General features: G+C 35.6%; 1 protein-coding gene across 9 annotated transcripts in view; it reads left to right on the plus strand.

Annotated features, from left to right (window-relative positions):
- Window positions 1-482: 482 nt before the first annotated feature.
- LOC149780351 (beta-1,3-galactosyltransferase 1-like) overlaps window positions 483-22,561 on the plus strand; it is an 84,579-nt gene continuing 62,500 nt past the window's right edge. For 2 of the 9 annotated variants that reach the window (XR_016415064.1, XM_089937240.1), the window contains exon 1: window positions 510-1,606. The gene's annotated coding sequence lies outside the window, so the exon portion shown is untranslated. The other 7 variants (XM_089937242.1, XM_089937243.1, XR_016415068.1 and 4 more) reach the window with 6 other exon arrangements.

Raw genomic sequence — 22,561 nt, forward strand, 5'->3', positions numbered from 1 at the left:
ACTCGAATTTACTCTTAGAAACCGTGAATTGTTGGCAACTATGCTTATCCCACTCGAATTTACTCTTAGAAACCGTGAATTGTTGGCAAATAAGCAAGGGAGCAGGACAACATGGTTACCGCTAAGAAAGTGCTTGTCGTGATTTGGAGCAATTTACTGCAGAACTTTACCTATTTAAAAATGAAAATATTTTATTCATTGACATGCGGGTCTCTTCTACTGTCTAATGTTTTCAAATGCTCTGAAAATATTTCACCGAGTTTTATAAAACAGAGAAATGTAACTTCATTCTCTCTTTTTATATCATTCTCCCTCCGTGTCTCTCTCGTCAATACACACACGCCTCGGAGACACTTTCGTTATGTAAAATGACTTTGCATTATGCTATATGCAAATCAAGTCAGCCGGTTGTCAGTAGAGTAGTGTATCTGGCAATATTTACCTCTCACTTTATATACACGTCATCCTATCATATCCTGTTCACAGATGACGTTCATTTATATAGCCTCTTTAATGCATTCATTCAGTTTGTTAACAATCAGAATTTACCACACCCATTTTTGACCGCCTATTATGTTCCTTTTAGTTGACAACAATGTGCGATTGCGGAAACATTCCCTTTATTTAACAAAAATGTGCGACTGCAGGAACGTCCGTATCTTTAACAGGGCAGTTGTGATAGGCTATGGTTAGTTTGCCATACTCTACTTGAAGATAGAGTGGTCACGCACTATATATTGTACCGGGAGCCGAGTGGCTTTAGGCCGACGTGTCTGTCTGATTAGCTGCTTTTCCACAATCAGATCAGCTCTTTTGGTTACCGTGTTCATCCTTCGGCTATACAGTTTAATGGACTACCGTGTTTATCCTTTGACTATACAGATTCATTGGCTATCGTGTTTATACTTGAGCTGCATATTTTAGTATACATGTCACGCTAAGACGTAACTGTGAAAGGGTTGTGATGCGTGAAGAAAAACAAACTTAACCTATCCAGCCAAAAAGCACACTCCTTCTGTACATATATATAGTTGATATATATAGCTGATATACATGATTCACATTTTCAATATCGACGACGAGTTCTGATCCTTCGTTCAGCATTATGTCGTATAAAACTTGAAACTTAGGATGGAGGTAAAAGGGAATATTTGTTATTTGTGACATTGTGACGTTGTGACGTTGTGACGTTTAAACAACCGAGTGATTAGTTCATGCTTTTAATTGATTCTATATCTCAAAAGGCGATTTGTTGATAGGGATAAAAAGAAAAATAATTCCATGAAAATGTCACTTCCGTGTGCCTTCCATGTTAAGTAGTTTTCCTCTGCATGCGTATGTGAGTAGGCGGAGCTTGTCACACGCAACGTCATTATAAGAAACTGGAAGAGAGGGTATTCTTTACCTGACGATGTTCATAGATCTCCCAGGACTGATGAAGGTGATCCAAAAATAAATTATTCGACGATGTGGAGTACGTTGTCTCTCATAACGAAATGACTTGGCATTCAGTTGTCATCGCTGCATGATTATAAAAAGGAAGAGATGAGTTTCTTTTCATCCTAACTTGATGTAGCATTGGAAATCCGATCGAAACAAGAATCAGGTTAGTATCATTAGTATGATTACTATACTAATTAACAGGGACGTCATTTCAACTATTTGGGGGGGGGGGGGCAAAACTTGATGGGGGAGGGGGGCGGGGCAAAACTTGATGGGCGGGGTAAAACGTGATTCGTGAAAATATCAACGCTCTGGCTCAGGCTGAATAACAGATTAGAGAGAGTAATAGCAGGAACATCATTTCAAATTTTTTTTCGAGGTGGGGATAAAAACGGGTTTTTTAATTTTCGTATATAGCTACAGCAATTTTACAGCACATGCAAATTCAGACGGAGGGGGTTTATGTCCCCCCCCCCCATGACGTCCTTGCTAATTGATAGACATTCAAGTATTACTATTTAATGATTACCAATTGATAGACAAACAAGTATTACTACTTGACGATTACCAATTGATAGACATACAAGTATTCTTACTTGATGATTACTAATTAAACAGACATACAAGTATTCTTACTTGATGATTACTAATTAAACAGACATACAAGTATTCTTATTTGACGATTACTAATTGATAAATATACAAGTATTCCTACTTGATTACTAATTGATAGATATACAGGTATTCTTACTTGATTACTAATTGATAGACATACAATTATTCTTGATTACTAAATGTGTACCTTAGAACAATCCTGTTAGCAACAAAGGTGTCGCCACATGGTGGTTACCGCATTATTTGAATACATGAATGATGTATCTTATTATCTGGTATTGACTCTTCCGTACAAGGAAGCAAACTCCAGACCTATGCAACTCAATGTGGTTTCGGAAGGGAAACTGAAATGAAGTCAAACTCGGAAAACCAAAAAAAAAACAAGGAAGATTATTTCCCTTTGTGGTGTATGTTCAAAAACGAATAACTAAGTGTCGATGCATTGTTGAATAAACGTTCTAGATATATATGATGCAGGTGCATCCTAATTCTATTTTATTATGTTTGTCATTGCAAAGTATTTTGCAAATGTCATCATGGCAAGTTGTATATTCCTGTCTAGTAATTTGGTAAATTTCGGTAAGTTCATAGATATATGCAGTGATATTAAACTCTTTGTCAAATTTGCTGAGATCCTACTTTTCATCGGAATTCTATTAAAACAACAGGAACACTTGTTTAAAAATACAAAAAGCGCGAGTCGTCATTGTTTTTAACTCAGACATAAACATTTTTGTTCTAAACCCATTTTGACAAAATCTATGTACGTTCCGTGCGCAACTTATCTAAATTTATTGATGTTCAAACAAATGTAATTATTTTATCGAACGTAATATTAAGTAGTCACAGTCATTTTTGCAGAGGGTTCAGATTGTCAAATGGATCGCTTATAATTGAAAGTCTGTGTGTTCATATAAACTCGTTAGATTTCTTATACTAACACACACCGGAACACCACGAGAACAATTTTTAAATAAATGTTACTGTTAACTTCCTTTATATATATATATATATATATATATATATATATATATATATATATATATATATATATATATATATATATTAATGTGGTAATTACCAGGGACGTCATTTCAACTTTTTTCGGGGGAGGGGGCAAAACTTGATTGGGGGTGGGGTGGGACAAAACTTGACGGTCTTGTTAATTTTAGTATATAGGCTACAACAATTTTACAACACTTGCAAATTCGGGGGCGGGGGACAAATCCCCCCCCCCCCATGACGTCCCTCGTAATTACTCTCAAACTCGGACGAGGCTGATTCGGTACAAAATTACTGACTGATTCGGCTCAGATTTCTGGCTGATTCTCCAAACTTTCAAGCTGATTCGGAGCATGTGAAATATTGTTTAGTCCAGGATTTAAATTTGTTTTTAGATTTGTTCTTCTCATTATGTACATTGAACAGTTCAAACATGCATCTAAGGTAACAAAATCCCGTTAGTACGCGTGACCATTGTGTTGTTATGTATATTAAAATAACGTCATCCTGTTTATTTTGATTCGGCAATTTAGTAATTAAATATTTTTTAACCTTCTCGTTCAACTTTAAATAGTTTGTTTTATTGAGAAATAATAAAATACGAACACTGACAAAAAAGAAGAAATAAACTAAATGATGGGCGTAGTATATATACATGTGAGCTTTCAGATACCATCCGAATTCTGCGCATTATCCTCTAGCGACCGCATTTCCTGAGTAGGCGTCAATGATGCTTTTATCGAGTTCAAGTATCATTCGTCAATGAAAAATCAGATTAAATTGTTCAGTTAGAGAGATGATACTATAACCCTTTGGCTTATTGACGGTCATCGCCAATTCAGTCGATTTCGGGTTATAGAGGTTCATGCCATAAAGTCATCTCAGGATGACTTTGGCTATTTGGTTGGAACCCTTTCATATATAAAACTGCAGACGACAAAACCATGCTTACACCGGCTCTATTTTTTTCCAAATAAAATGCATCTAATGATTTGAAGAGCAGAGTAAAATGGACAGATACTACTTCATTTTCGTTAAGTACAGAAGTGGAGTTAATCAAATGGACAAGTTGAAAAGTTGCACATATAGATTTAATAAGTTATTAGGTTGACGAAAAACAACAATATATAATGCCTTAACAACCATGGGGCGACGTCTCATGACACATGGGATGGGTTCCCCCAGGCCGAGTTCTCCATTGGGAGAGTTTTCCATAATTATATATTTATATATAAGATTACACATTTTAAAAAAAATTAGCCACGGAGGTTGCTAACGTTCCATTTCTTGCCAATTGTCTCTTTCTCGATACAACAAAATCCGCTAGAGGAAAAGCGATTGTACGAATGAGACCTGTTACAAAATCAACGCAAAAGTTTATAAAATTAATAGAATGTTCTAAGTAACGGTATATGTCATTGACACCAAGAATATATTTTTGTATGTGTACAGCACATAGTCAGCTGTACAGCGTCAGCTGGCAATCAGGTTTATTGAAGACATAAACTACATAAGCAAATGTTTTTTTAAAATTTATTTTGAGAATTCGGTCTTTGAACATCGACGTAAATGACGTACAGAAGTGGATGTAGATCACGTAAATACGCTACACCAGTATCAGCTGACAACGTGAAAACACTGCTACAATGGACGTATATGACGCACAAACGTTACAGCAGTTGACGTAAATAACTTAAAATGCAACAGAAGTGGACGTAGATAACGTAAGAACGCCACATCAGTGAATGTAGATAACGTAAGAACGCTACAGAAATGGACATATATAACGTAAAAGCTCTGCACCAGATAACATAGAAAAAATGAAGTAAATGTAAAGGGTAGTGATGATTTATGCTTAGTAAATAAATTATGAGTAAGGTGTCAAACATTTTGTTTCCAGATAAGACTTCAGTCTTTATTTAAAGCCATTAGTCATTAGCTTTTGACAAAGTTAAGCAATATATATATATATATATATATATATATATATATATATATATATATATATATATATATATATATATATATATATATATATATATATATTCCACAGTGACACAAAGCGAGTCATCCAACCGTGTTACCTGGTGCTTAAAACGGTTCAAACGTTTATATATTGTTGCGTTGACTAATGCTGACTTAGAAAATGCTGGTGCTAATTGATTTAAGCAGTATTTTTCTGCTGACGTCATCATGGTAAACATATTTTTAAAATTCGAGCAGGAGATATAGAGGATTGAGCAATCAAATATTACTGTGCACTTAAATGATATTACTGCGTACTTAAATGATAGTACCGTGTACTTAAATGACAAAATATGATACAAGATAATGTTGGTGTTGATGGATCTGGGGGAGGGTTTGGTGAATAAGTAAAAGGCTTGTAACATCAGCTCGTGGAGAATATGTGTAGAAGCCAAATATGTACAAAATATATGTCGCCCAAATACGAAGACAAGCGTAATGATTAGTACGAAGACAAGTGTAATGACTACTAGTACGAAGACAATTTCTATATGTTCTATGTTTTTATATGATTTGGTCAAACTCGTTCTCTCATGAATGCCCTGTTAAACGGTGAGTATGATTAAGATTCGTAACGTAAGTTTAAAAAAATTCAGCTATGTCACTACATCTGCAGTGGGAGCCCCGAATGGCCGAGTGGTCTAATGCGCTCTCGGTTACGGATCACTGCCATCTCACCTCTGTTTGCGTGGGATCGAGTCTCGGATTCGGCCAATGTGGGTATGTGAGTAAGCTTGCTAGTAGCTTCTCGTGGGTGGTGGTTCTTTCCGGGGTTAGCCTATCGTGTGCTGAAATATGGCGTTAAAACCCTATAACAACAACAAAAACGACGTCTGCAGTGAGATAGGTTTATTTCACATTCATCAAACTTATTGTAAGAAAGAGAAACGAAATATAAGAATCACATTTAATGTGTCAGAAATAAGACTATATTTTGTATATATTATGTTTACTTTGTTTTCACCTTCCCTTTAAAATCGCCCAGGCTCGAAAGAACTGAGTTACACTAATGTATATTACGTGTCCATGATACGGTCTTCTCTCTTTTCTCTCTCACTATATACGTTTTCATCGAGTAACGTCGTATTGTAATATTTGTTTGCCGATGTCCATTTATAATGTATGGGATGGGTGTTTCCTTTTTAACATGTCAATAAATAGAATAAGTTTTAAGTGAACTGAACTCAAGCGTGGATGATACATTAGAAAGATCTTGTAGGTGGTTTACATTACCTATATTCAACCAGCGGAAGAATTTTCCAACACACTGCATACAGTCCATGCAGTTTACGAGTGTCATCAGACGACGTATTACAATATTGCACACAAGTCAATTGATAATGAGGTTCGTCATGGGAGTAAAACCTCATATTTCGTGGTGTACCAATGGCAGTCAATGAGGACTGCATCTCTTTGATTTATAAAGTGATACTGTACGAGTTAAATATATATCAGTTTTCCATGACTTCGTTTTCATAGTGGGAATAATGAATATAAGATTGTCAGAAGAGGAGCGTAAGTATCTTGCTGGTGTGTACACATGGGTGAGGTCGGATAGGTATGTTGGACTGGAGTCCGTCAGTGAAACGTAGCCCAGAGAACAAATTTTACTAAATAACAATAATGTACAATATACTGTCCTAAATAAAGATATGTACTATATCAAGATGCTCACAAGATACTGTACTAAAAAGATACCGTCCTAAATAAAAATACTGTACTTAATAATAATACTGTTTTAAACAAAGATACTGTACGAAATAAAAATAGTGAATTAAACAAAAATACTGTACGAAATAAAGATATGTACTATATCAATATACTCACAAGATACTGTACTAAAAAGATACCGTCCTAAATAAAAATAATGTACTTAATAATAATACTGTTTTAAACAAAGATATTGTACGAAATAAAAATAGTAAATTAAGCAAAGATACTGTACTAAATAAAAATGCTAAACTAATTAACGAAAATGCACGAAATAAAAGTACTGTACTAAACAAAGACACTTTCCTAAATAAAGACTGTACAATATACTGCACTAAACAAAGATACGGTACAAAATATACTGCACTAAACAAAGATACGGTACAAAAGATGCTGCACTAAATAAAGATACGGTACAAAAGATGCTGCACTAAACAAAGATACGGTACAAAAGATGCTGCACTAAACAAAGATACGGTACAAAAGATACTGCACTAAACAAAGATACGGTACAACAGATACTGCACTAAACAAAGATACGGTATTAAACAAAGATCCTGTACATGATGCTGTACTAAATAAAGTTACTTTACTAAAAAAAAAAAGATAGAATACAGATACAGTAATCTTAATTGAAATCTGTGGGAATAGGTTTTTAAAAATCCCAAATGGATGACACAATGAAGTCGAACATATTTGAACGTTCACCCTTACAACTATTTTTGTGACTGATTATTTAAAAGAATTACTTCATACCCTAATATACACTGATAATTTCAGTGTGACACAACTTGACTCCCTTCATTCTCTGATCTACACTGATAATTTCTTTGTGATACAACTTGACTCCGTTCATGCCTTAATGTACATTGACAACTTCAGTGTGACAAAACTTGACTTCCTTCATGCCTTGATGTACACTGATAACACTGGTCAACAGTGAAATCATTACTGACTTGAAAAGGCCCTAATCTGTAGTATTTTGGTGTGCCGAACACGAATATAACCGTGAAAAATTTGTATTGGCTCTCGTTTTGAAGATATTCATATACCTCATTTTCTATGTTTCACTGTGTAAATTTCTCCAGTAGGACTGCAGCAACATCCGGAATAATGATGTAACATTGCATAATACCATCATGCTCACATCATCCACAGTTGATTGCATCATTTTCTGATGCAATGCAATACTAATGCCATGCGGCTGCTGAAGTAAGTTGACGTCAGCAGTGTACTATACATGTGTAGGCCTATTATACTAATGCCAGGCGGCTGCTGAAGCTGACGTAAGCAGTGTACTATATAAAGCCCAATCAGATAGGTTCAGCATTTAAAATATTTTAGACGTTCAAGCTACTGTTACATAAAACTTATTATTTTATCCATTTACGTACAATAAAGAACAGTAATGCCTCGAAAGTGTGTTAATACCGCGGACAATTTTTGCTATATTTGTGGGGAAGTGACATTTGCCAACCAGAAGAAAAGTATCAATTCTCAAGTGAAGAAGGCATATCATCTTTACTTCGGATGCGAGGTTGGTGACCAAGACAAGCCTTGGGCTCCGCATATATGCTGTGCTACATGTACAACACAGCTTTCACAGTGGTTGAATTGCAAAAGGTCATCAATGCCGTTTGCAGTCCCAATGGTGTGGAGAGAGCCAAGCAACCACCTAAATGACTGTTACTTCTGCTTGGTTCCTCCTCTTTCCGGCGGAATAACGAAGCGAAAGAAGTCGAGAATAGTCTACCCAAACATTCCGTCTGCATTGAGACCAGTTCCACATGGTGAGGGACTTCCTATTCCAGAACCTCCAGCAGAATATTCTCTTGATTCATCTGACGAAGACAAAGGTCAGTCGACCTGTTCTTCTCCTGGTCCATCAGCATGCAGTGATCCAGATTTTCACTGTGGTGCATCATCAACCCCACACAGAATAACACAGGAAGAACTAAATGACCTGATTCGTGATTTGGACTTATCAAAGAACAAGGCAGAATTGCTAGGATCAAGACTCCAACAATGGAATCTTCTAGAAGAAGATGTCACAATTACTGCATATCGAAAGCGCCACCAGCAATTGGAGCCTTTCTTCAGAAAGGAAAGTAATCTGATATTCTGTTCCGATATTGAGGGCCTCATGAATGCTTTAAAAATCACTCATGACCCACAAGAATGGAGACTATTTGTGGACTCTTCGAAACTGAGTCTCAAGGCTGTGCTTTTGCACAATGGAAACATTCTTCCATCTATTCCAGTAGCGTATGCTGTCCACATGAAAGAGACATACGATAACTTAAGGCAGCTACTGAATTCCATTGAGTATAACAAGTACAGCTGGCACCTCTGTGGTGATTTGAAGGTAGTTGCCCTTTTAATGGGACTGCAGCAAGGATATACAAAATACATGTGTTTCTTATGCGAGTGGGATAGCCGAGCAAGGGAAATGCACTACATGAGGAAGGAATGGACTCACAGGCAGAATGTAGCCATTGGAGAGAAGAATATCCAACACCCAGCTCTGGTTGAGGCTCAGAAAATCTTGCTACCACCCCTTCACATCAAACTAGGTTTGATGAAGAACTTCGTGAAAGCCATTGACCGGACTTTGCCAGCATTCCGATACCTGCATGAAAAATTCCCTCGACTCAGCGAAGCAAAGATTAAAGAGGGAGTTTTTGTGGGTCCTCAGATTCGAGAGCTTTTCAAAGATGACCGGTTCAACAACTTGCTGGAAGGTGACGCGAAACAAGCATGGAATGCTTTTCGCCTAGTTTCTACAAACTTCCTCGGAAATGTTAGGGCAGAAAACTATAAGGAACTAGTAGAAGACATGTTGATGAAGTATAAGAAACTTGGCTGCAATATGTCTCTAAAGATTCACTTCCTTCATTCCCATTTGGATTTCTTTCCTAGCAACTGTGGTATTGTTAGTGATGAACACGGCGAACGTTTTCATCAAGATATCGCAACAATGGAACAAAGATACCAGGGAAAATGGTCCACTACAATGCTGGCTGACTACTGCTGGACACTCCTCAGAGATGCTCCCGAACAGCTGTACAAGAGACAGGCGAAGAAATCTAAGATGTAGTCAATGACTTGATTTTTTATAGGTAGGCTATTACAGTTGACCTTTTACTATTGGAATGCATTTCGTTATGTAAACATTAATTTCTTGCAGATTACAAAAAAACTAGAGCCAATTTTGCAATTTGACTGTCATATTCGTGTTCAGCACATAAAAATTGATAAGAATTGACTAATTTTATTTCAGTAACATGACTTTTGTAAAAATTTGTTGTCCAGTGTAATTTCAGTGCGACACAACTTGACTCCCTTCATTCTCTGATCTACACCGATAATTTCAGTGTGATACAACTTGACTCCGTTCATGCCTTAAAGTACATTGACAATTTCAGTGTGACAAAAACTTTACTCCCTTTATGCCTTGATGTATATTAATAATTTAATTGTGACACAACTTGATTACCTTTATGTCTTGATGTACATTGATGATTTTATTGTGACACAACTTGACTACCTTTATTCCGTAATGTACATTGATGATTTTATTGTGACACAACTTGACTACCTTTATTCCGTAATGTACATTGATGATTTAATTGTGACACAACTTGATTACCTTTATGTCTTGATGTACATTGATGATTTTATTGTGACAAAACTTGACTACCTTTATTCCGTAATGTACGTTGATGATTTCATTGTGACACAACTTGACTACCTTTATTCCGTAATGTACATTGATGATTTTATTGTGACACAACTTGACTACCTTTATTCCGTAATGTACATTGATGATTTTGTTGTGACACAACTTGACTACCTTTATTCCGTAATGTACATTGATGATTTAATTGTGACATAACTTGATTACCTTTATGTCTTGATGTACATTGATGATTTTGTTGTGACAAAACTTGACTACCTTTATTCCGTAATGTACGTTGATGATTTCATTGTGACACAACTTGACTACCTTTATTCCGTAATGTACATTGATGATTTTATTGTGACACAACTTGACTACCTTTATTCCGTAATGTACATTGATGATTTTATTGTGACACAACTTGACTACCTTTATTCCGTAATGTACATTGATGATTTTATTGTGACACAACTTGACTACCTTTATTCCGTAATGTACATTGATGATTTTATTGTGACACAACTTGACTACCTTTATTCCGTAATGTACATTGATGATTTAATTGTGACACAACTTGATTACCTTTATGTCTTGATGTACATTGATGATTTTATTGTGACAAAACTTGACTACCTTTATTCCGTAATGTACATTGATGATTTTATTGTGACACAACTTGACTACTTTTATGTCTTGATGTATATTAATACTTTCATTGTGACACAACTTGACTACTTTTATGTCTTGATGTATAAACAATTTCATTGTGACAAAACTTAACTACCTTTATGTCTTGACGTATATTAATACTTTCATTGTGACACAACTTGACTACTTTTATGTCTTGATGTATAAACAATTTCATTGTGACAAAACTTAACTACCTTTATGTCTTGACGTATATTAATACTTTCATTGTGACACAACTTGACTACTTTTATGTCTTGATGTATAAATAATTTCATTGTGACACAACTTGACTACCTTTATGTCTTAATATACATTGATAATTCCAGCGTGACAAAACTTTACTAGATGGCCGCTATCGCTTGACCGGCTTGAAGCAGCTGTTCCGTTTTTTAGTGCCTTTTCATGATATATGTGCTTGTTGCCTGTTTTCATCTTCGTTATTGTGTTCATTATGTATTGACTGTTAAATTCGTATGTGTTTCTTCATCTCCTTGTTTTGGAAATGAGAACAATTAGACTTTTTCTCAGCTGTCTTGCTCCACTGTTTTTGAACAAACCGCCATCACGTGATACTCGCCAATCAACCCTTTTATGCAACGATGGACCTTCATTAATTGCTTTAAATGATCACTCCTTGGCTCTCCACACTTCATTATGCTCTAGACTAAACGAACTGGGACTACATTCATCATTACCTAAATGTAAACAGAATCGAAAAAAGAAACGTTGTCTCAAAGCTGGCGGGCGTAGAACAGGAAGAAGAATTCCAGTTATCTCCCTTATTTCGGCTCAACAATTGAAAAAGAATTCGACCGTTAATTTAGATAACCTAATTCAAATCCCTATTAATTCGTCAAACTTCGTGTCAACTATCTAAAAAATACCTCTGCGCATTGCATTATTCAATGCCCAGTCAGTATGACCACCGGAAAAGCGCACAGAAATAGCTAATTTTGTCAACGACCAGAATATTGACGTATTTTTCCTGACAGAAACATGGCTAAAAACATCAGGCGATGAGCCCAATTGTGTCCGGATCTAACACCCACTGGTTACTCCATCAAGTCGTTCCCCCTTAATTCTCGCAGAGGTGGAATTGATGTCATCACAAAGAACTCCATGATAAAACGTCTTAACTACACCACAACATTCAATTTTGACCACACATCGTTTGAACTAGTCCAAACCACATTCACACTGGAGCAAAGGTCAGTCCATTTTTCTACCTATACCGCCCTCCTCCTAGTAGAAAAAAGCAAGCTGGCTGAATCTCTCTTTTTGGAGCAGTTTCCGAATCTCCTGGACTATGGAAATTCGATAGGTGGCAACCTGATTATTCTTGGAGATTTCAACTTTCACTTTGACTGTCCCGGAAACTCAGATACATCAAAACTCATAGATTCCATTAATGTTTTCAACCTCAAAGTGTCATTTAACCAACCCACCCATAAACATGGTCACATTTTAGAATGGATTCTTCATAGACCTGATGATAACATTCTACGGTCCTCCCTGGTATCCTATGACCTTGCATCAGATCACCTCTGCATTATATGCCATCTTGACGTATCAGTCCCTAACTCTCGACCTTTATCTGCTACTAAGAGAAACCTTCGTATGATAAATAGAACCAAACTAATGCACGAAATCCAAGCTAACCTAACAACTTGTTTACCTCCTAACTCGGACCAACTCGATAACTGCCTGCGTTCATTGCTTGACAAACATGCCCCAGCTACCAAGTGCAGAGTATCAATTCAAATCCATGGTATAGCAGTGTTAGGGACCAGCTTCGCACTGCTAAAAGAGACCGCCGTAAAGCTGAGAGGCTCTGGCTTTCCACCAGACTCGCTACTCATAAGCAAATCTATGAAGCCGCTAAGAGGAATGTCACAAATATAGTCCATGCAGCGAAATCAGCCCACTACACTACTAAGATCATGGAAAGTTCCAGCTGCAAAGAGATCTTCGAGATTACTAACAAGCTAACCTTCCGGACATGTTTGCAAATTTCTTCCGTCACAAAGTACAAACCATTAGAGATAAGCTTGACACCACAATTTCAACTGACTCCTCGTCACCATACAGTTGGGATACAGATTTTGAGCGGCAACCATTAGCAGCATTTGAACTTGTCTCTATGGATTTCGTACGTACAATCCTGATAAAGAGTGCAACAAAGTCTTGTGAACTTGATCCAATTCCAACATCACTGCTGCTTTAGTGTTTAGATCCAGTATTGCCTTCACTAACTGATGTTATTAATACCTCTCTTCCATCCGGGGAATTCCCATCATTTTTCAAAACTGCCATTGTAAAGCCTATGCTGAGGAAATGAACACTAGACCATAACGATTTAAAGAACTACCGCCCAGTTTCTAATCTCCCATTCATATAAAAAATCTTAGAAAAGGTTGTTCTATCCCAGCTTGTATCTCATTTAAATTAAAACAGTCGTTTTAGCAATGTTCAATCTGCATATCACTCTTGCCATAGTACTGAAACTACTCTTCTAAAAGTAGTTAATGACATTCTCTCTGCATTGGATAGCGGAAAGATTACAGTCCTCATCCTCCTTGATTTGTCTGCAGCATTTTACACAATATACCATGATATATTACTTCACCGTCTCCAGCATGTATCTGGCATTCACGATACAGCCTTACTGTGGTTCAAGTCCTACTTGGTCAACTGGACACAAATTGTGTCTGCAAATGGAATACACTCCAGCCCAGTCGATATATGTTGTGGTGTTCCACAGGGGTCTGTTCTTGGATCTGTTCTCTTCATTCTGTACACTCAGTCGCTCTCAAGTGTCATAGATCATCATCCAGTGTCTCCCCAGTTGTGCGCTGATGACACCCAAATATACAAATCTAGCCACCCAACTGAAGTTGATGCTACCATCCACTGTGTAGAGAGGTGCATTTCTGATGTGAAATCATTAACAACATGTAACAAGCTGCAGGTGAATGATGATAAAACTGAGACCATTCTGATCACAACACAAAGGCTTTCTCATTAACATCCTTTACCTGTAACAATAAATATCAGCAATACCAACATTAAATTCACACAATCAGTACGAAACCTAGGTGTTGCTCTGGACAGTACTCTCACATTGCACCAACATGTCATGAACATATGCAAGGCTGCATATCTTGAGCTGAGACGCATGAGCTCAATTCGCAAATATCTTTCAGTTGATGCCACTAAAACACTTGTGTGTTCGTTAGTACTTTCAAGACTGGACTATTGTAACTCAATTCTGTCTGGTTCATCTCAATATCTGCTCCAGAAACTTCAAAAAGTTCAAAACACAGCTGCTCGGATCATACCTAGAGTACGACGATCAGAGCACACCTCCCCGCTACTCTGTACCTTACACTGGCTATCCATTCGATCCAGAATCAAACACAAAATTTGTTCTCTGTGCTACGTTTCACTGTCGGACTCTAGTCCAACATACCTATCCGACCTCACCCATGTGTAAACACCAGAAAGATACTTACGCTCCTATTCTGACAATCTTATACTCATTATTCTCACTATGAAAACAAAGTCATATGGACAGCGTTCTTTTGCATACCAGGGCCCAGCAACGTGGAATGAGTTGCCCACTGAACTTAGACACAAAGACACGGTGATCACATTCAAGAGGGCTCTCAAAACTCACTTATTACCACAGCAAGAACAAACTTAAAGACCTAATAATGTTTCCTACCTTAAATATTCTCAGCATGTTTTTTTTTTAATGTTTTCTAATTTCATTGTGTTTGTTTTTGTAATCATATTATGTTTTTTTTTATTTATTTATCTTATAGGTGTTGTCTAATGTTGTAAAGCGCTTAGAGCTTCTAAAGATTAGGCGCTATACAAAGTCCTCATTATTACTGTTATTATTATTGATTACTCTGTTGATTCGTCCTTCAATACTTTTGCAATGTCATTTTCAGGTTTGCCCAGATGTAATGCGATGACGTCACGACATCTGTTCATAAAGCGGCCAATGTCACCTTTTTTTTTAGACTTATGTTTATTTTTAGTTACACGCATGTATCTTATTGCATGTCATTGAGACGGTCGTATGCGTTTGTGAAGAAATGTAAGCATAACAGTGGAGTTAATGTCATACTGACAGATCCTATAACGGTCCACTGATTATCAAAACAGAGAGACGGTTGTTCATCTTGCACAAGGACATAGCCTGTTTCGATGTCTTTTTTTATATTTACACTGTTTCATGACATTTTAATATCTGAGATTATTTCAGGTATGGCTGTTTCACGGTTTGTTTATATTATGGACTACTTCGTTGTATACGTTCCCGATTAAGCTAGTGCCGGGCCTGAAGCTTTACTTAGCAAGGGCACTAAATACTTTTTAAAAACACATAAATAGTAAAACACATACATTTTTAACTTGCATGTTGAAGTAATTGTATCTTTTCATTTGCTATACAGCCAGATATTACGACAAATATGTCTGACGTTTCAGTAATAGCATCATTTACATATAGGTAATTGATAGCTTGAAATCATGTAACGTGAGGCCCTTTAAAGCGAGGAGCCCGTAGAAAATGATACTTTTGCTACTAAGATAATCCGGCACCGTTGCTAGAACTGTTTCAAGGTATTTTTTATATTTAGGACTATTTCAATATCTTTATTATATTTAGGTCTCTCGCCACATTGTACAGTGTTACGTTTAGGCTGTTAATAAACGCAACAAGGAAAGAGTGAAAACAACAAGCTTTGTAAAATTTAACAAATAAATTATTTCCCTAGAAAAACAAGATAAAATGGAATAAAGAACTTACGGTTTCAAGAATCAGATCCAAAAATGATCCAAGAATATTCCAAGATTTAAAAAGTATTAGTCCTAGTAATAATATGCTCTAATGGATTTGAGTTCAATTCCCGAACCAAAATCAAAAATGGAAGGCGATGACGCATGATATAGACAGTGTAGTACTGATGTGTCAACAGTTCGCCGTTAATCCACAACAATAATATTTCGGTGTTTTAATTCCGAATAAAAATTCAATAAATTTCTTTGTCGGAGAATTCTTTATGAGCACTTATATACTCTCAAGGGAAAGGAACTAATCTCTTAGAATCCAAATAATTTGAAGAAAAATTAAAATGTAACTCCTACTGGTCACAACAGAGAAAAACTTGCTATTTAAGTGTTTAAAAGCCAGACTGAGATTATTTCTTAAAATATCGCTACTAACCTAGCTACTGCGCAAAACAGATGCCCGTACGAGGTGTGCGTGATGACTTTCCAGAACATTTTAGAAGGTTTACATCACGCACTCTCACGACAGCATCGATTTCACTCTTTAAATCACACAATAAGAATGAATCTTAAATAGTTTCTTGCTCAAACTGTTACTAATTCTGCATCAAGGTCAGGAGCTAGGTCAGCATAAAGATACAAAGTTCTATTTTTAGGTGTTTATGAACAAACAGTCAAGTCAAACTAATTTCTCGAAAATGTAAAATTCCTGTAAACAAAATTACATTACTATAGCATGTTATGGAATTAAAACGAAATTAAAACTAAGAAACAAACGATTTAATTAAATATAACTTAAATACAGTATACATAACAACAGTATTTTGAACGTTTGCCAAATTCAGTATTCGCAGTCTGACGAAGCTGAAAAGCCTTTATCTTCATAAAGTAGAGTGCTTATGTGTTCATATCATTTGGTGGAGCATCGCTTACTTAATTGGTTTAGGGTCTGATTCGCAATCCAACGGTCGTGGGTTCAGTGTCCATCCAGGCTAGCCCAGTTCGTCGGCCTCGGTGTGTGCTAGGGATAGGCCCCTAGTTCCAGTTTCTTTGGCATGAAATGACCAAGTATTTGTTATAAGTGATTTTATAATCAACAAAATGCAAGCCTTACCACTGGGACACGAGGCGGTGAATGATGAATTAAATATTTTGACGATTTCATACACAGATGCCTTTTTTATAGCAGTAACATTATTACATCCTACCGTATTCTAAGAAATACCAGCTATGACTATATAAAAAGTCATTAACCCTATTACTATCAAACAGAAAGACCAGCACAGACTTCGATTTGGTTTCAGTCTATTAATGGACGATCTTTTCAAACAGCATGTGGTCTCTAGCAATAAGTTCATGCTTTAAACCAGAAACAGCAAGCATTTTCTCTTAAAACTTAACTAACTATGTTACCCTCAGACACCAAAAATATTTTCTCTTGAGACTGGATAAGCCATGTTACCCTCAGACACGGCAAGCATTTTCTCTTAAAACTGTACAAGTTATGTTACCCTCAAAAATCGAACAATAGGACCTTCTTAATAAAGGGTAATCCGTTGCAGTCGGTTGAGGTCAACAAAGAGATCGTCAAGGAAGTCCATTAGTACATAATTACAATTAAGAAATTTATTTATCACTAGTTACGTTTTCACATGAAGCTGTTGCATCACCGGTACGTGTTTTATTATCATAAATATATACCACACGAGCTAAAGTTAAACGTCCTTTATCCACACCCACACCCTTCCCATCAATGCGTACATCTTCATATTTTTCTTTCCTTTATATTTATTGACTTGCAAAGATATGGTATCATGATGTAAACATATAAGTTATTGTCTGATATTATTACAGTATTATATGTTCAGTTTTCTTTCAATGCCATGGAATCATGTTACACCTTCATTAATCATATCAGCCTTTTATTGTGAAAGGGCAGATAGCTTTAAATAACCTCATGCTTGTTGCTCAATGACATGTATTTGTTGTTCGATACTTTCCACGAGGATTTCTGTACATAAATACTGTTTCAACCAAATGCTAAGTACACCTTATAACATATTATTCGCGTCTACTAATTTTTTTTTTTTTGCCATATAAAAAAGAACCACCAGTGTTTTGCCAGCAAAATATATGACAGTGAAAGAGATGGGATACTTGGTGACGTTTACCTTATATGGTGCCCGATGATGTATGAAGATGGTCCAAAGAAGAAATTGTAGGAAAGGGGTGTGGCAAGGAGTTTTGTTCCACTTGTTATCATCGGTCACATTATTGCACAATTGGTATGAAAGAAAATTCTAATAACATTAAATGTAAACTTGAAGTCTGCAAATTTGTAGTTTGCTATTATATTTCATTTCTCGAGAGTTCTAATGCGGCAAATTATAAAATCGATCTGGTATGTATTATTGAATTATAAAATCGATCTGGTATGTTTCATTGAATATTCTGACCATACAGGAAGTCATGACATATTAAGGGTCATTATTGCCTAATGACCTGAATCACGCCCTAGGTGTTGACGTTTCGTCTATAATAAAAAGTTCGCCGCACGTCAGTCAAACTCTTATTACCCGTCGATATCACGAGGATTACATGTGGACAGAAACCTTGTCGGATATCGGGGCCTAATATCAGTTACCTTGCAGACATTATGTACAAATTTTAATTGTCAAAACATCGAATTACAGCTATTTTCCATTTAAATTACATTTTAATTGTCGAAACATCGATTTACAACGATTTTCCATTACACTTTCACAAGGTGTGCTTCGTTAATGAGTAAGCCTGGCGACCCTTGAATAACGTAACCTCAACCAGATATTATATTTCACGAGAGAAAATTCCAAACCTCTGTACGTAGTTCACCGTTCTGTTCATGGGTAGAATATTTATCCACCCGAATGATAAAGCGTACTGGGATATAAATGGCTATAGTTAAGTGCTCACATACATGCTAACAAATTATCAGGAAAGAGGCGTGGAAGATTTAGTGGCGAAATGGGTTAAGATTAATAAAGTCTTTATAAAATTGAATTTATATAAATATATGCCTGAATTTTCTATTTTACCGAAATATTGGATTATAGCTAGTGATATTAATTATTTGTTAATATTGGACGGATATATTATGAAATATCATCGATTAGGTGAGGTATTTATGATGGGAGGGGCAATGCTGGAAATATTTTTTTAATGCCACCCAAAAACTATAGTGTACATAATTACTGATATGTGCAATGTTCCACCGATCCTAATAGAGAATACAAAGGCTCAGTGCTAGTTAAAATATGTCAATGGCTATTCAAACCAAAGGTACAGGATTCTTTTTTTACTTTCAGTTCATGGCATAAGCGACTCTGCCCTTCCAATGCACTAAGTGTAGTTGATTGGTTTCACTTTGTCACTGTCAACATTATGATGTACATAGGACAGTTTGGTGCAGTACTCTTCGGTTCGTCACTTTTAATATTTGATGTACATAGGACAGTTTTGTGCAGTGCCCTGTGTACGTATGACAGTTTTGCGTAGAACCCTATGTAAATATGGCAGTGTTGCGTAGTACCCTGTGTACATAGGATAGTTTTGTGCAGTACCATATGTACATATGACAGCTTTGTGCAGTATCCTATGTACATACGACAATTTTGTGCAGTACCCTGTGTACCTATGACAGTTATGTGCTGTACCCTATGTACATATTACAGTCATGTGTTGTACCCTATGTACATCTTACAGTTTTATGTAGTACCCTATTTACATATGACAGTTTTGTGTAGTACCATATGTACATATGTTAGTTGTGTGTTGTACCCTATATACATAGGACATTTTTGTGTTGTGCCCTATGTATATAGGACAGTTTTGTTTAGTACCCTATTTACATATGACAGTTCTGTGTAGTACCATATGTACATATGCTAGTTGTGTGTTGTACCCTATGTACATAGGAATTTTTGTGTTGTGCCCTATGTACAAATGACAGTTGTGTGTTGTTGTTGTTGTTGTTGTTGTGGGGTTTAACGCCATTTTTCAGCACACGATAGGCTATGCATGGCGGCCAGTATTAATAGTGGAGGAAGAACCCGGGAAAACCCCGGGAAGAACCACCGACCCACGAGAAGCTACTGGTAAGCTTTCTCACATACCCACATTGGCAGAATCCTAGACTCGAACCCAGACAGAGGTGAGATGACAGTGATCCGTAACGGAGAGCGCTTTAGACCACTCGGCCACTCGGGGCCCCGTTGTGTGTTGTACCCTATGTACATATGACAGTTTTGTGTACTACCCTTCGTTTAGATCTTGCACCACTGCATTTAAATTTACAACTGGTAAAAATAAGTGACGGTAACAACAATAATAAGCGTTGCGACAGACTAATATGAAATTATATAAGTTATATATGTACTTTGTTTTGTATCATTTTGTATCAAATTTTGTATTATGTTTTGTATCATGTTTGTGTCATGTTTTTTATCATGTTTGTGTAATGCTTTTGTTTGTATCATATTTTGTTTCTGTTATGTTTTGCATAATGTTTGTGTAACGATTTGGTTTGTATCATGTTTCTGTCATGTTTCGTATCATATTTTGTATCATGTTTGCATCGTATTTGCTTGAATGATGTAAAGCTGTTCGAAACATAATTTAAGGTATTGTCCTTGCAGGGAAAATAGATTCATTAGATTATATTGCTTACAATTTTTCTAATATTATTAATTTTTATTGTTATTTATTTTATTTGTTTTGAAGAGAATATTCACGTCCATTGTTTGGAGAGAATGTATGCACGCCGCGACCTCATCTAAATAAACGGAAAAGTGATTTCCGAGTTGTTGAAAATTGTCAAAAGGACGAATTGTGTTATATGTACATTAGGAACGAGTGCCTTCATAAAGAAACTTTGAGCTTGATTAAAGTGTAATAAAGATAAAAATATTTTAAATAAAAAGACGGGTAAGTTTAAAGATGGTATTAAAATAATCAGTAGGACTGAATGTAATCCCAGAGTTTTTGGGTACAGATTAGTATCATATTAAAAGCATGACTCATAGGATTACACCAATAAGATAAGCCAAACCCTCCCTCAATAAATAAAAAATTAAATAAAAAAATAAATAATAAATAAACAAAGCAAACAATAAAAGCAAACATTAATGATTAGAATGAATACAAAGTTGCTCATTCTCGATGTGATCGACCAGTCTCGATTAAGCCTTGTAACCTCAAAAGGAGACCTCGATAAAACCTTGTAACCTCAAAAGAACACCTCGATAAAACCTTGTAACCTCAAAAGGATACCTCGATAAAAAGTGTAACCTCAAAAGGATACCTGGATCTATATTTGTTGACAGATCAAAATCATAAAGACCGTTATATCATTGAAAAGAAAACAAAAATAGCGATTATTCAATAAAACATTGTCCTAAACGAATCTTAGTACATACATATCGATGATATTAATTTTCTTGTCTAGTTTTTAATGTTATTTTACAAAGTGATAAATACATAGTCATATAATACAGGTGTTATGGTAATGATTCATAAGAAATACAATTTTGTTGAATTTGATAACTATAAGGGTAATACTGTTAAGTTTGATAACTATAAGGGTAATACTGTTAACTTTGATAACTATAAGGGTAATACTGATGACTTTGATAACTATAAGGGTAATACTGTTAAATTTGATAACTATAAAGGTAATACTGATAACTTTGATAACTATAAGGGTAATACTGTTAAATTTGATAACTATAAAGGTAATACTGATAACTTTGATAACTATAAGGTAATACCGATGACTTTGATAACTATAAGGATAATACTGTTAAGTTTGATAACTATAAGGGTAATACTGATAACTTTGATAACTATAAGGTAATACTGTTAAGTTTGAGAAGTATAAGGTTAATACTAATAACTTTGATAACTATAAGGGTAATACTGTTAGCTTTGATAACTATAAGGGTAATACTGTTAAGTTTGATAACTATAAGGGTAATACTGTTAAGTTTGATAACTATAAGGGTAATACTGATAACTTTGATAACTATAAGGTAATACTGTTAAGTTTGATAACTATAAGGGTAATACTGATAACTTTGATAACTATAAGGTAATACTGTTAAGTTTGAGAAGTATAAGGTTAATACTAATAACTTTGATAACTATAAGGGTAATGCTGTTAGCTTTGATAACTATAAGGGTAATACTGTTAACTTTGATAACTATAAGGTAATACTGTTAACTTTGATAACTATAACGGTAATACTGATAACTTTGATAACTATAACGGTAAAACTTAAATTTGATAACTATAAGAATAATACTGTTAACTTTGATAAATATAAGGGTAATACTGTTAACTTTGATGACTATAAGGGTAGTACTGTTAAGTTTGATAACTATAAGGCTAATACTAATAACTTTGATGACTATAAGGGTAATACTGTTAGCTTTGATAACTAAGGGTAATACTGTTAACTTTAACTATAAGGGTAATACTGTTAACTTTGATAACTATAAGGCAATATTGTTAACTTTGATAACTATAACGGTAATGCTGATAACTTTGATAACTATAACGGT

The sequence above is a fragment of the Sinohyriopsis cumingii genome, chromosome 16 (assembly GCF_028554795.1).
Source record: "Sinohyriopsis cumingii isolate HCF-2022 chromosome 16, ASM2855479v2, whole genome shotgun sequence".
Taxonomy (NCBI): Eukaryota; Metazoa; Mollusca; class Bivalvia; order Unionida; family Unionidae; genus Sinohyriopsis; species Sinohyriopsis cumingii.